The sequence below is a fragment of the Tupaia chinensis genome, unplaced genomic scaffold, assembly GCF_000334495.1.
Source record: "Tupaia chinensis unplaced genomic scaffold, TupChi_1.0 Scaffold000281_1, whole genome shotgun sequence".
NCBI lineage: Eukaryota > Metazoa > Chordata > Mammalia > Scandentia > Tupaiidae > Tupaia > Tupaia belangeri.
The window spans coordinates 2,854,507-2,871,528 of NW_006159764.1; the positions used below are offsets into that span (position 1 = coordinate 2,854,507).

General features: G+C 35.9%; 2 long non-coding RNA genes across 2 annotated transcripts in view; one reads left to right on the forward strand and one right to left on the reverse strand.

Moving 5' to 3' along the window:
- Positions 1-13,114, reverse strand: part of LOC102496695 (uncharacterized) — a 68,333-nt gene extending 55,219 nt beyond the window's left edge. Inside the window, exon 1 of the long non-coding RNA XR_334789.1 lies at positions 12,972-13,114. This is a non-coding gene — a long non-coding RNA (uncharacterized LOC102496695). The remainder of the gene's footprint in view (positions 1-12,971) is intronic.
- Positions 1-17,022, forward strand: part of LOC114008079 (uncharacterized) — a 54,611-nt gene that overhangs the window by 3,534 nt on the left and 34,055 nt on the right. The window lies entirely within an intron of this gene.

Here is a 17,022-nt window from a genome sequence, read left to right on the forward strand (position 1 = left end):
ACATTCTAAAGACTTCCTTTTACTGTAGTATGTCTTTACTGTGGGTCTAGCTGGTGAAATATTTTCTCAGTTGGTTTACATTGGGCTTTCTTCAATTTGCTTTTGCCTTTTTAAAGTTTATATATTCACTGAGAGAGAGAGAGAAAGAAAGAGAGAGACTTTCAACAGGGCCTTTACACTATGATCTTACTATAAACACTGAAGCCAACCAGTATTACTGGCACATGGTGAACTTGAAACTGCCAGAGGGTACATGTACTAGCTAGAAAGAAGCAGAGATGGAAGGAAGGAATGTGAGGAAGTACTCCCCAGTAGAATGTAGTCATACTGCAAGCCCTTCTCCATTTCTCCATTCAGTTGGGATTTGGAGTGTAAATGCACATATAACCAGCATGTTTCTCAAGCCATCATGACTTGGATTCAGACTCCATGGTTGGCAGTGTGAAATCTGGCCCCCTTAACCACTAGGCTACGGAGCTAGTCCCTCACTAATCTTTTCAACATCATCTAACTTTTTGAGTTCTGAAGCTCAATTATTATACTTTCACAGATCTAGAATTCCCACTTTCTTCTTTTCTATTGATTCTAGTTGTCTGGTGAAAATCTCCATCTTGTCATACATTTCCTAAAACATTACAGTTCTTTTGAAGCTCATGACCGATAATGTCAACATCTTTGTTGCCTATGGTGTTTTAAATCGTATTTTCCTTTTGTCTTGTTCCTAGGTACGTTTGGCAACCTTTGCCTAAATTCCAGGCACTTTGTATGAAACATTGCAGACAGTCTGATGCCATTTTCCTACAGAGAGAACTCACTCCATTCTCTGGCAGGAAGCAGACGAGCCAAGCATCGAGTCATCAGAGACTGAATTGACTTGGCTGAGTTACAATCTTTGTAATGACCGTCCTCCCTCTGATTTTCCTACTGCTCCTGTGGGTCCCTCATGGTTTTACACTGAGAGTCTGAGAGTTTCCTAAATTATCCCCAGATTATTTGGACATGAAATATAAATCGTGACTCCCAAGCAATGCGGTATGACACTCATGCTCTGTCTTTCAGTTACTTTTCTGCTTTTTATCCTTTAGTCTTGTGCATCTTCTCCCATTAACATCTTGTGGAAGAAATGTATGCTCAGTCTTGAGCCTCCTTCCCTACGTCTACCCTGCCCCTGGGATTTTGTCACTTTAAATCGGGCTGTTGTAGCCACAGACTTACATTTTTCTCTTTCTGGCCCTGCGAATTGCCTAAAGCTCTGTCATCTACTCTGCTTTTTCGCAGAAACTCTGTGCCTGGCTCTTGACCTCATGCTGTCTTCCGATAATTAACAAACATCCTGAGAAAAAGGCAAGCAGAAAATTGAGATCATCTCAGTGAGCTTTCTCTTAAGCCCTAGTGCCTTTAGGATTTTTCAATGCATTTCAACAAGTTCTATGTGGCTTTTCTGCTTTTGTTAATTTTTAAGGTATGTTAATTGAGTACAAACTATTTCTTCATCACCAGAACAGAGGGAGTATTCCATGTGATTATTACTAAGATAATTTCTAGCTTCACAGAAACTATTTATTTCATCAAAATTGTATCTTTATTGGCACATGGAACACTATTTTCTAAAATTTTCCAGTATAAAAAAAGTTACACTGCAGTTGTCATCATTCTGCCTAATCTTATCATGGTATTTCCACCCTCCCTCTTTGAGCATTATGTCGATAAAAAAAAAAAATAAATGCATCTTTAACCTTGTTTTAAGTATTTTACTGGACTCAGTGTAAAGATATAAAGATATAAAGCGTCGATTATTCTCAGTTTCTTCAGTGAACCCCAGTGTGGACAGAAACTTCTTTTGTTATATAGAGCTGGGGGTTAAATTCATGCATTTAGAATTCTACACTTTTTGATATTCAATACATTCAATATTTGAAGAAGGAACAAAGTCCTTAGCAGTCTGGAGTAAGAAGATTGGCAGAGCTAAGGCCATCTTCAATCCTAGGTTTTGTCCCACCAGCACGTAGTGTCTAATGCACTTCCAAGTATAGGTATCTTTACAAGGCAGTGAAAGAAATACATTTCTGCCATTGATATTTCATTCCCTGGTACTGCACATTTACATACCCCACGTGGTTCTCCCTCTACCCCGTTCTTGCTGCTTAAGTCTTTTATTGCTGTTCATCTCTACTGCACCTCACTCATTATGTTCTCTCTCTTCTTCCTTGTCTTCTCTCTGTCCACCTCTCTGGTCGGTCTAGCTCTGTTTCTGCTGTCTGTGTGCCTTGAATTTCTCTTACATTAGGGCTATCAATTCATGTGACCAATCCTTCTCATTGGGTTTTATTTAGGAAGACCTTTACTTTGTGTATTTCATACTTTCTTAATCCCATCTACGTGATGTGGGGCCTGTTGAAATCATTTCATATGCTTTCATATATGATGAGCCACCTCATATATCTGATGAGTGTCTCCCTTCAACATATTTCTAAGACGTTTTTGTGTAAAATGAGAAGTGGAAGGCAGTGGGGGAGCGAGCGAGGGTTTCAGTGTCTGGAAGTTCTGCTTAGAATTTAAATTACATCTGAAAATATGTTCTTCATGCCATCAGTACTCAAAGTTTTTCTCTCTCAAAGTCAAAAGCCATAAACTCAGGTTGGGGACAGAGAAATGATGAACTATTTTGTTCCCTCAGTATTTCAGTCTAAGTTCAAATGAGTAGGAAAAATAGGGAAAATTCCTGAGACTATCCTACATTACTAAACAAACACAAAAGAAACAGAGTAAAGCGGATTACTGTGATAGTAACTGCATTAGTGACTAGAGTATAGAACAGGCAATTGGACATAGAAAGGGGAGTTTGAGATAATGGCATAAAAAAGTTCAGAGAAGGAGATTGCATGTGAGTATTGTAACCTCACTCTGCTAGTCCCAGAAAGCCATCAAATGAGACCATATCCCCCTAACAGAATCATATCATTTTTCATATAAATAAAGAATTAGATTAAGGATATTATACAGAGCATAAAGCATAATTCACTCCTTTATAAATGCTATGGGATCCTGGCCAATTAAGTCTAACTCTGGATTTGTTGCTTATAATTAAGCAAATGCTGAACATTACAATTATTTCAGCAGCTCCTCCCCTCCCAGAAAACTGTAGCAGGCTGCACATGGTATTCTAGGCAATGATGTTTAGAGAAAAATCCAAAGAACTCATGAGATACATACCAAAACTTAAAAATAGGTGACATAATTTTGGTAAAATGATATGACACAGGTTTAAAATTTTATTTATCACTTCAAGTGGAAATCATATCTTATATAGACAAGAAAAGGAAAAAGTCTGAGTTTCTAATGTGATACTGTATGATAAAAGAACACCTCCTCCCATCTCTGAAGTTCACTAAAAATCACTAACAATAAGCAGACTGATAATAGAAAAGCCATACAAATTTTTAAAATGTGTATATTTATAGGCAGGAATCCAAAATTATAAACTCAACAAAGGGTTAGATAATTGTGGCGTAAGTACCCTTTCATATAGAAGGAAAGTGGGAAGGATTGAATGGACTCAGGACTAAGACATGTTAATAAATCATTCTCTTTAGGGTCTGAATGAGACCAAGGAGTTATGGCAAATTGAAGGGCAAGAGCTGAGACCGAGGAGAACAGATGGTCTTATTATGCAGATAAGATTTCTCAGGGAATCCCTTGATGCTGCCTTCACAAAAATAGATATCCTGGATATGAAGATTTTAGAGATTTATTTTTTTTTAATTGTCAGAGGATATGTGTGTTCACCACGGACAGACAGACAGACTGTGACCTCAATGGAGTGTGCTCATATTTCAATCCACTTTCTTCTTATCATCAGGATTTGGGGGATGCATACGCATGTGCCCAATATGTTCTATTTATTTTTTTCTCCCAAGCTGCTGAGGCTAAGATTCGAACCATGGAAGGCCAAGTGGGATCTGGCTCCCAACGCACAGCATTTATCTACTGTTCTAATCCTGCCCAAGATCTTTAGTCTTTCTTAGCTCTGGTTGCATAATGAGATTCCTAGGGAGGATGTTTAAGACAATTAATTATATTTCTACTGGAAAGGAATTTTTAGCCAGGTAAATAAATTACAGAGCTCCTCCTCGTATTTGGGGCAGGGAAGAAGAGACAAGGTTGCAGAGACCCTGATTCTGAGACAACTTTCAAGATCTCTCAACACATAAAAGCACCAGTCTTTGATGTATCAGGTTCTAAGGCTCAGTAATACTTTATTTTCTCTAAACATTTAGTTAATTTATTTAAAATGTATATTTAACTTCTTCTCCAATCTATTTACATTGGGCTAAAAATCAAACGTAGTGTAGTGTAAACCTAAGAAGAAAGCCAAGCATGATAAGTGAAATAAAAGTGGTTTATATGATTCTGGATTTAGGATTAATTTGCCCAGCTGATTTCTTAGCTACATATTCATCAAAAAGGTAACCAAGAAATCTGGTTTATATAACAAAGATTAAGGCAAGAGGAGGGAAGGTGGACAACAAGTTATTATTTGTTAAGAATTTACATTGGCCTAGTTAAGATAATGCAGGCAAAGGACTGGCTCTCTCTTGTTTTTTTACATCATTAACTCAAGAACTTTAGGATAAAAAAAGGCATGAACTCAAGAACATTGGGATAAGAAAAGGTAGAAGTCACACTGTAAAATCTATAATCTTTTTGCAGCATCACAGTTTACAGGAAACTAACACATGCCTTTTGGACCATAACCCAGATGGGCATGGGGCATAACCCAAATCTCAGGCTCATGTTTACTCAGGCAATTAAAATGTAAATGGACCTTGAAATCCCACAGACTACTCTAAACTGTTTCTCCCCTCTTCTCCTCCAGCGGAATAAAACAATTAGCAATACAACTAGAATGGACAGCAACTGAAGTTCTCTTTATTAATGTTCGGTAGTTGTATGTCTCATCAAGAATCTAATTAAAGTCTTGAACCTTATTTTGTGAAAACGAATGTATACATATACAATTTCACCTGTTTTTTGAAATCCATCTCCATATAATAAGAATGATTTTTGTTAAAGTAACCAAAAAATGAGTGAATGTGTTATATCCTTCTTTCATAAGATTGCTATATGAGGCCATTAAAGTTGGCTCTGATAGTCTCAACAACTGAATTGAAAGGGAGATGCACTTAGTCCAGTTCGAGTATTATCTGAAGGTTCCTATTTACCACAAACAAGTGGGTTTTGTAGTGTCTGGTCTAGCTTATATTAGAAAGAAAGAGAGAGAAAAAGGAAAAAAAATAACTACAATAAGAAAATAAGAAAAAGCTCCATACCTTCTAAATAAGTAATAGAGTAAACCCTAATAAGTAATGGGATTTGATTTAGAATCAGTCCTTGGTCTCTACAAGAAGGTTGGGAGATAACACACGAACTGCTACACCTAAGAGATCCAAAGCTTTTTTTGCTTTTCAAATTTAACTTTGTAGCTCAATGTCCCTACACAGCCAAGAGACTGAGCTTTGCCTCAAGCCCCTACCTCAAACAGTAAGCATTTTGGGGGCTTCTAGAAATGAAAGTACTCCTTTGGTTTTCTAAAAATGGAATATAATCCAATAATAAAAACAAATAGTAGAATTTATGAGAGGCCTAGGACTATCTGCTCCTGTCAGTCCAATGAGAGATTCTTCTCCAGCTCTCCTTGGTCCTTCCCTCAAAGCCCAAAGAGAAATATCTTCTTAATTCATCTGGTCTATAGCCATAATGTTCAAATATTTAAGAGGTAAATATAATATATACTAATACCTCTAATGTAACAACTTCAGGATAACAGTTGCCCCATTCAGGGTGACTAAAACGAAGAATTCCTAGTTGAGTTGTTTTTGTTTTTGTTTTTTAGAGATATATATATTTTTTTCTATAGGGCATGTATGCTCTCCAGAGAGACAGAGAGAGACAGAAAAGTGAGAAATCACCACCAATGGGGGATGGCCATGCCACAATCCTTTCTCCTCTATTCTCCTCTCAGGATTTTTGGGCACACATGCACATGCACTCTGCATGAATTCTGTCAACAGGTTAGGACTTGAACCACAGTCAACTGCATGGGAATCCAGCAACATAACCATTACGCAATCTGCTGGTTCCTCTAGTTGAATTTTTTTTTTAAGAATTATTTTATTTAACATTATGTAATTTGTCCAGAGAGGGACAGAGCAAGAAAGAGAGAAAGAGAAAGTGAGAAAGCAAGCCACCAGGTCCAGGACTCAAACTGTAATTTGTCATTTGGAAGTCCAGTGCCCTTAGTCACTATGCTACTTGTCGTACCTTAGTTGAGTTTTTAAAATGTTACTCTTGAGTCATTGTTTGACTAGAATAGTGCTAGTGTTGATCATTTATTTTCATCTACGAAGACATTTTGTCATTTACCTCAACCACAAGTAAATAACATAAATAAAAGCATATCTGCCATAATTCATGGCTAAAAGCACAGAAAATCAGAAGTTTTGTTAGAAGTATCAATAATTAAGTCTAAACACTAATGGAGCTTCAAATTGGAAAAGAAATTACTGATAAGATGAAATAATGAGTTCAGCAAGCAAGTCACAAATCAAGCTCACACAATAAGAAGCTTTCACATGGACAGTAGATTTTATTATTGTAGTTCATATCGCCATACTTTCTGTTTTTATTCTAGAGACAGTTAAGGCAGCATCAATGCATATACATTCAACTAATCTTCAACCAGGGTGCCAAGAATACAAAATGGGGAAAAGAATTTTCAATAATGGTGCTAGAAAAACTGGATATCCATATGCAAAAGAATAAAACTGACAGGGCCAGCAGTTGGCATAATGGCTATGTCACGACTCCCATGTAGTTGACTGTGGTTCAAGTTCCAGACCTGGTGGCTGAAACTCACACTGCATGCATGTGCATGCGTGCCCAAGATCCTGAGAAGAGAATGGAGGAAAGGGGATTTGGCATAGTCATCCCCCTGGGGGGGGGGGTGATTTCTTGCTTTCTGTCTCTCTGTCTCTCTGGTGAGCACATGTGCCCTATAGCAAAAACCAAAAAAAAAAAAAAAAAAAAAGAAAATAATGAAATTGAACACTTCTGTGAAAATCAACACAAAATGTGTGAAAGACTTAAATGTTAGACTTGAAAATTTAAACCCCCCAGAGGGAAAACAGGGGACAAGCTGTTGATAGTAGAGATGCAATCATTTATTAAATATGACACCAAGAGCACAAGCAACAAAGGCAAAATAGACAGGTAGGACTACACAAATCAAACAATTGCTTCCGAGCAATAGAAACAATTGACAAAATGAAAAGCAATCTACAGAAAGGGAGAAAATATTTCCAACCACGTATGACAAGGGGTTAACTTCCAAAATATCTAAGAAACTCCTACAACTCTATAGTGTATACAACATAATTTAATTGGAAATGGGCAATGGGCTTAAAAGAGGCATCTTTTTGAAGAAGACTTACAAAAATGCCAATAGCTATGGTATACAAAAAAGATGCTCAACATCACTAATCATTAGGCAAATGCAAATTAAAACCATGATAAGATATCACCTCGCATCTGTTAAGATGGAAATTTCAAAAAAAGAAAAGATAACAATTATTGACAAGGATGTAGAGAAACTGAATTCCTTTTACACTGACGATGGGAATGTAATAGGTGTAATTACTATGGAAAGGTGAGTTTGGACGTAGGTAAGAAATATGAGTTGAAGAAAACAGATATTTTGATATAAAAGAATGTATTTTCAAGATAAAATGACATATAAATACAATCTTTGACAAATATTAAGGCCATACATTCAGAGAAATACCTCCTCTGAAATTGTGACAACCTTCAGATCTCTGACGGTAATGCCTAACGAAGGTGATACATAGTGAATGAGTATTAGTTAAATAAATAGGTAAATCAAAGAAGAGGATGTCATTTCTTTCCAAAGAGAATTCTTACTATATCAAAAACACTAAGCAAATAAGGCATCTTCACTGAAATTTGGAATAATAAACTAAGCTTGAAAGAGCCTAGCTGAATGGAAAAAGATTAAACAAAGCAAAACAAACAGTACAGGAGATCTCTAGGAGACGACACCACAGGCATATATAAAGTTGGCATTTTCAGTTTCCCAGTTTACTGACACGAAATAAATGCCACTCAGAAGATATTAAATTTACAAAGTTTAATCTGTAATGTGTGTAAAAAAGTTTTTCCCTTTCTTGTGTGTTATTCTTCCCTCTAGCTTCTTCAGTCCACTCAATCCTCTGCATATATCTTTATAAATAATTTCAGGAGACTACCCAAATTCCAGGTCTACCTATGAATCCTAGGGAATTAAGACCTTCTATAAAATACTATTAAGTTATAACAAGGCAAACAAATTTTTCTTCCTTGTCTCTACTCACTTATATTATTAATACTTATATTTGTGAATTTTATTTTAAGCTTTCTAAATAATAGAATCAATAAAATATCCTTATTTTATTTCTTTTCCTTCTCATAGGTAACAATCTTGGTATTCAAAAGAAAATGTACTAGAATCTTAATGGAAATTGAGATCTGGAAAATATTATTTGGAAATTGAATCTAAGAACTTATTCAGACTATTAAAAAGAGAATAAATATTATTTGTTAGAAGACAAAGTATTATCCTTTACAGTAGTTAAAATGCTTAAATATAAAATGCTACAAAAATATATAACCTAGTAAAAGTCAAGTATAGTATACCCAGATACACTCACATATATTGAGGATATCCATGGGATATTAAAAAAGTATTAAAAGTGATATTGTACAGGGACAGCCAGTGGAGTGGAAGTTAAAGAGGCTGGATCCCATATGACCAACTATGCATTTGGAGAACTAGATCTGGCAGCTTGATAAACAGCCTGGGCCCATGTAGACTTGCTCAAAAATCCCAAAAGGAGAATGAAGAAGGGACTGTGGCAAGTGCCATTCTTTCTTTCTCTTCCTTCCTTCCTTCCTTCCTTCCTTCCTTCCTTCCTTCCTTCCTTTCTTTCTTTCTTTCTTTCTTTCTTTCTTTCTTTCTTTCTTTCTTTCTTTCTTTCTTTCTTTCTTTCTTTCTTTCTTTCTCTTTCTCTCTCTCTCTCTTTCTTTCTCTCTCTCTCTCTCTATATATATATATGTATATATATATATATATGTTTATCTCTCTCTCTCTCTGTGTGTCTTTCTCTGGCAAATGCAAGTGCTCAATAGCATTTTTTTTTCAATGTTGTTGCACATGGTGACTTTTATCCAGGAATTCACAGAAACCATTTTTTAATTACACATAAACTTATCTCTTTTTTTTTTTTTTTGAGAGAGAGATTTTTGTTATAAGGTATGTGTGCTCATCCAGAGAGAAAGAAAGAGACAAAAAGTGAGAAATCACTCCCCCATGGGGAATGGATATGCAAATCCCTTCTCCTCCATTCTCCTCTTGGGTCTTCAGGCATGCACACACATGTGCCTGGCGAGAGTTTTAAGCCACCAGGTTCAGGACTCAAACTGCAGTTGACTATGTGGGAGTCTGGAAATGTAACCATTATGCCATCTGCTAGTTCCTACACTTACCATTTTTTAAAGAAGGGAACTGGAAAGGCCAGCAGGTGGTATGGTGGTTAAGGCACTGGAGTCCCATATGGTCAATTGCAGTTCAAGTCCCAGACCTGGCAGCTTGAAAATCACACCAGGCATGTGTGCATGCATGCCCAAAATCCTGAGAAGAGAATGGAGGAGAAGGGATTGTGGAATGGCAATTCTCCCAGCAGGTGATTTCTCACTTTTCCTCTTACTGTCTTTGTCTCTTACTTGCCCCATAGAAAAAATAAATAAATAAATAAATAAATAAATAAATAAATAATAAAACAAAAAAAAACCCAAAAAACAAAAAACAAACAAACAAAACTTACAAAAACAAACAAAAAAAACACACACAAAAAACAAAACAAAAAAACAGAAGGAAATAGGATACATAATATATTTGAAGTCAAATTGTCTAAAGGTAACCTGAGCAAATACAGAAAAGTACTTGATCACATTATAAAATATATGCAAATATATACAAAATATTGTTTAAAAATTCAGGTTAAAAAGTTGCATAATGAGATACTATACACATACACATATGCAAATACATGCTTGAGAAATAATACATCCTACCAAGTGTTAACAAGGGCTTTCTCTGGTCAATTTTTGACTTTTTCTTTTGGCTTACCTATAATTTTAAATTTATTATAGAATTGTGCATGTATGCAATAAAGCCCAAACCTATAAGAGTTGTTAGATGTGTAAGGTTTGATTTGAGGGAAATTAAGAAAGAAAAAAAGATTCTTTCATAAATAAAAACTGAACCCATGTTTGTGATCCTCATGCAGCTAACTTGAAATCCTTTTTCCACTTCCTCCTAGACAGGCTGTACTTTCTCCTTCCTGCTCTTGTGATTTCACATTTACTAGTTCTTTCTCCTTATGCTTAACTACCAAGAAAAGTCCTTCAGCTTCAGGTCCTCCCAGTATCTGGACTATGGCTAAGTGTTTAAAATATGTTGTGTACTTCAATATACACACCAACAATGGACGTCATTCTTTTCATGAGCTCTCTTTCTCCCTGAAAGATGGATAGAGTTGGGTTGATAGGGAAAAGGGAAGAAGGCATTTCAGAACAAGAGAAAAGTCATTTAGAATTAATGCTCAATTAGTCTATTTATGGTAAAGAGAAAGATGTCATTAGGAGATTTTGTGTTGAAAATTCATAAGAAAGATAAGGAATCAAGAGGCCTATATAAAAGCTTAAAATTCTAGAGAAATTTGAGCATATCTGAAAATTCCCCTTTCTCTAATGGAAAATGTTATTGAGGTAAGAATAATGTGAGCAGCCTTCTTGTGAAAGAAATCAGTAGGAAATAAGTCGTATTCTCACATTGAAACTTTATATCCCATGTATTTATTTTGTGGAATTTTTCAGGTTCTTAAATGGTTCTTTTTATATCTGGCAGTGTCTTTGATGTTTCTTATGTATTACAACCTGCTAATATTTATACTTATAAATGTATGCCTGCATCAATGTGCCCACCCACATACACATAATCCCTTTTTATGTAACAGAAGGCAATTCTGTTTAATGATGGCAATGATGGATAGTTACATATTCTCAATCGATTGCTTCAATACCTGCTCATAATCCTTCAATATTAAAAAGAATCCCTTAACATTTACTCTTGATGCTCTTTAGAAAGCAAATATATTTCTGTTCCTGAATAAAACACTGAGTATTAAAGATTTAGATAAATTACATTGACTGCTGCCAGTGGTGTCCCCTGCAGTGAATTAAAAAACACATTTAGCATGAAAACAAGGACCAGATGTTATTTTTACAGTCATTGTTCAAATGGCTCCAGCAACAGCGTTTTCCCTAGTGCTCCTTTGACTTCTCGTAGAGAGGATGACTTATGGGATTTTTATGTCTATGAGAGGATAGATGGGGTGGCAATGGTGATAATAATTTAACTCCTAATCATATTGTAAACTGTCTTTCTGAAGTTGAGTAACAATTCAACAAAACACAGATTGCTGGTTAAGTCTTGAGAGCCCTTAGATGAGCAAAATTCTTCCCCTAATACAGTGGCACAGAGCCATGAGAATTTACATGCCATGTTAGCAGAGAGAATCAAAAGGCCCCGTGCTGCTTACATTCCATTACACTCCATTTAGGATAAGCAATGAAACAGGAGTCCTGGGGAAACTCACTTCATCGCTTCAGGGTTAATCTGGGATGTGTTAAGGAGCTTCTGTACCGGGTAGAGTGTCTTTCTATAGAAAAGCCTTGAGGATAAGAAGGATAATTTCCCCCATAACACCGAAAGTGCACAAACAAATGGTAGCGGGCATTCTCCCTTATTTGTGTGAGGAGATCAAAGTGTGACATTCACCCGATATCCAACCTTGTTTCAAGAACACCAACCAACAAGGAGAAAGGCTTCTAATGAATTCACGCTTAATAGGTAAAAAAATTACATACAATTATGATTGTAAGGATTTGTTTCCTGAGTAAGACTTCTCTCCTATAGATTAGATATAAAGTTGGGTTTGAAAGGAAAAATAAGACAAACTGGTATAATAGAAAGACTATGGAAAATACTCTTTAGATTACCCACATTAGGGTTTTAATATAATTCTTCCATCTAGTTTCATCGTTTACAAAACTTCCAAGCTTCCTTTTTTTTAAAAATTTTTTTAATTTGCAAGTTTGGTGTAAATGCACGTATTTTCCAGATAAGATAATGGGGCACTGGCAGTGCAACTAGACCCACGTGTCCCAGGTTTGTGTCCTAGAACCTCCTTGAGCATACGAAGCATGAGTGCACATGGTCCTTAGCTGCTGGTCTGGTTGAGACTGACGGGTGGATAGTGGTATGAAATCTCTCTGTCTCTCGCTCATGGAAGAAATGAGTGAGTAAACTTTTTAGAAAGTTTAAAAAATGCAAAGTTTTAAAATAAGTTTATTTTTCTTATGGTAGAGAACATGTGAGCAAGCACAGGAGAGGGAGAGAAGTACCCTCCATAGGGTCCTGCCACCTCCTGCTTCCCATCTCCCAGCCCTCTGGCTTGTCAGGATCTTGGGCATGCATATGGGTGTTCTCTGTGTTTCAGACGGACTGGGCCAGGGATCTGAACCCACGGCCAGCCATGTGGCTTCCTGAACTGCAGTTCAGTATATTACCCGTAGCCACTGAGGACAGACCAGAAAAAGATAAAAACAAAAACATACTTTCCAGGGCTGATATGAGAATGGAATTGGGGAAATTCAAATACAATCTAAACAGAATTAGGAAACACAAGGAAGCATATTTTCTCACTGTTTTTAGCTTTCTAAAATATAATCTGCTGGCAATGGCCCCTTCACTTTTCTTCAGATCTTTTCCTTGGTCTAAAATATCTGTTTCTTACCCTTTACTTCCGGTGATCATCTTATATGATTACTCCAATAGCTCTAGAAAGGGTATGTCCAGTTCTGCTTCAGAAATCCCAAGAGCCTCACTGCAGGAACCTTGCTGGTTTGTGCAATCTTGGGGAGCAGAAGCTGCTTGGCGTCTCTCATTTTTCCTCTGAGCCTTAAATCGTGTCTCGAAGAGTGGAGGCTTCAGATGAATTGAACTTTGACTAAATGATGACTGATTAAATGTAAGGTAATTAAATGATTAAATTAAAGAATAAGAAAATTATTAATTAAAGTTTTTGTACCTCAGAATGCTCTTTCAAGGTAAGAGAGAGTATATTCTTTCTATTTAAAACAATAACAGCTGCTACTAAATTTGGGACATTTAATTTATAATGAGTGGATCAATTCTCACAATAATCCTCAAAACAAGGTATTTTTATTTTCAAATCACTGGTGAGGAATGGTATCTTTAGGGCAGTAAAATAATAATTCTAGTGTCACACAAGCAGTAAGCATCAATAACCAGGCTACATTTCAAATTATAGTCTCTCTATGTATGTCACATTACTAAATGAAGCACAAACCGAAGGACAGTCTGTGACTTGATTCAGGATACTGAGTCAGGAACAGACTCCAACTTAGGACCTAGTCTTCTCAAGGAGGCAAAAAAGGAAAATCCAAGAGAAAACTGAATGGGAGATCTTGCATTTTAACCAAAATGAACAATGTGAAGTCACACAAAAAAGTTAGTGTCGTTCTGGGACCAGCAGATGGTGTAATAGTTACGGACTTCCACGTAGTTGACAGCAGTTTGAATCCCAGACCCGTGTCTTGAAACTCCCGCCCTGAGTGTGTGCGAGCATGCCTAAGATCCTGAGAGGACAATGGAGAAGAAGGGTTGTAGTATGGTTATCACCCCTAGCGATGATTTCTCGCTTTCTGTCTCTCTAGCTCTCTCTGTTTCTCTGGCGAGTGCATGTGTAAAAATCTTTCTCCTTTCAGTCTCCCAAAATAAAAAAAAAAAAAAAAAAGTAGTGGCATTTTATAAGAACACATTCCCAGAGATCTATATCCCTACCTATGTATGTGTTTCATTGCTCTTTTCCTCTCTGGAAAGTTAGGTTCTTTGAACTAAAGGTAGGGATAGAGAAAAATGCCTTTAAATTCTTCGTTACTCAAGATACAGCTGGAGGAGCAGGCAAGACATTTTTAGAAGCCTTTCCAGGATCTAATTAGTTTTGCATTTACTCTGTGGTGCTGTGAGTCAAGAAAGAACATTCTTTCATATCAAGATGAATAAACTCCTGAAGAAAGACCACATCACCTTCTTTTTAGGTTACTGCAGGAGCCTCCCAAAAGGGTTTCTTCCCTGTACTCTGGCATTTTATAATCACTTTTTCACAGAGCTGTGAGTGTTATTTTAAACATGAAAATACAAAGATAACTTTTTCTACTTAAAGTTATCCAGTAGCTTCTCATTGCACTTAATATCCTATAGAAATCCTTGCGTGGCCTTTATTGTGTCTCTCCTAAGTCTTTTTCCTCACTAGAGCCCTCAACTGTTTATATTCTCAAGATTTATCCAGAGTCAAAGTCTTCCCTAGAGTAGGGCCTTTTTCTGTGCTGTTTCTTTCCTTCTCTAGAATGTTCTGCTTGTCCTTCTGCAGGCTTGTTTTCCTTTAGATCTCATCTTAAAAACAGTTCCTCTGAAAATCTTTGTCTTGAATTCTCTTTCTTTCTTTCCTTTTTTTTTTTTTTAGGTTTTTTATCATAGGGTGCATACACTCGAGAGAGAGGAGAAAGAGAGAGAGAGAGAGAGAGACCGGAGAGAGAGACTGCGAGAGAAAAAATGAAAAATCACCCCTCATGGTGGATGGCCATGCCGTAATGTCTTCTTCCTTCTCCTCCTGTGTCTTTGGGCATGCACACTTATGTACCCAGTGTGATTCTCAGGTCTCTGGGTCCAGGACTTGAATCACTGGAGGCCATTTGGGAGTCTAGGGCCTTAACTATCATGCCACCTGCTGACCCTCTGAACCCTCTTTCTAAATATGGATTCACCAAATTTACTCTCATATACAATGCACAATTTGCTCCAGTATTTATAAGAATTTGTCATTCTATTTATTTCACATTCTACTGTTCCATGTAACTAAAATTTCATGAACAAAACCAAAGACTCAATTACTATAAGATGAATTAATAATTCAATGTAAAAATTCCTGGAATTTGAAAAGATTCTGTTGCTTACAACAGGTAATTTTTCCTGGATTTTCTGTGAACTACTAAATTCATCAGAAGCTGGGGTTAATTGGCGTTGATATACACCTTCCTATCTCCTTTCCAGCTAATTATCCAATGCTACAGCAACAAGGCAAAGGATTTGGGAACACTTTCTCGGAAGAAGGTGATTAAGGCCACATTAAGTTTGCAACTTATCTCATCAATAAAATGATGTTACAATAGACATTATTTAGCAGTTGTAAAACCAATTAAGTATAATGTAAAGCACTAGGAGTTTGTCAAAGGGAAGTAAGCAAAATGCTTTTAAAGATGAATAAAACAATACCACACCAGAGTTGAAAATTTTATTGCAAGGTTTCACTTTATTGACTCTTTTTTCATGAAGATGTAAATGAAGCTTTTGTTTTGTCCAGTTTTTCTTACATTAATTAAGCATTTTTAGCACTATTACTACCATGAGTATAATTTACTGAATGAGTACTAAATATGTTGTATACTGAACATTTATTATGTAACACCTTTAACAATATGTAAAGTTATGGATTATTTTCCCAGGTGGAATATTGGCCTCAGAGAACTTAGAATCCTGTAGTGTCTATCGATAATGCTAGCATTTGAAATTTTGTCCAAGTGGTCTCAAATGACAGAATTCCATTCTTTAATTTTCTTAACAGTTTTCCTGCTGAAATATAAATATAATCACTAAATGAAATGTATACTTTCATTTTAATTTATGATATCAGTAACATTGATCATATGTGGCTATCAAATAATTTATCTTAAAATAGTACAATGATTTAAATCATAATTTTGAAACTTTATAAAATAAAAATGTGATTTACTCTTTATGTAATTTTCAGTCTAAATACTTGACCATTTAATTAAATTTCCATATAAATTCTTTCAAATGGAATCTACTTGCATAAATAATTGTTTAAAAATAAATCTTTATGTAAAAATTTGATGTACATCGACTAAAAAAGAAGTCAACAGTAGATTTACACCATTATGTCAGTCTATCTATTGAAAGATATTAAATGTTGACAGCCTCATTTTTATAATACTCATATAAAGTTATATTTTCTCCTGCATTATTCTTCACCTCTATAATTTATTCTCTTCTGAAGATTGTTTTTAACCAGTGAAAAATATAACTATTTATTTAATAAATTCTAAAATTGAAATTAGAGCATAGGCAAACCAAAGTCTTATTTTTATTAACTTTATACATTCATTTCTTTCCATGAGAGACAAATACAGAGAAAGAGAAAGTAAGATAATCACTTCCCCTGATGGGGTTTTTCCCTCAGTCTCAACCAGTCTGGATCATGGATATACGAAGCACAAGCATGCACACACGCTCGCACACCTAGCATCTTAGGGCACTCTTGGGAGCCAAACCCGAGACCTTCACATGTCGGTCCAGTTGCATTACTACTGCACCACAGCCTGGCTCCTGAAGCCTTATGTTACGATACAAAATATCAAGTACATGTTAATGGCTAAGAATGCAAAATACTGCGATCAGGACTGTCAATAGACCTTTGAGTTAGCATTGGTGGAACCTGGACAATGTTGTAGTAAAAGTAATCACGGAATACTTATTAACCCTTACTTTTGCAATGAGTAGATCTGATTTTTTTCCCTCAAGCTTTATCTTTTTTAAACTATAAAACTCAAAGATATCTATTGGATCATTGGAAAAGTTATGATGCATTTTTACATGGAAAAACCAAAAAAGTATGTCATGACTTTTTCGACAACCCAATATAAAAATAACAGAAAACAACTCAATCATTATAAAAAACATGTATA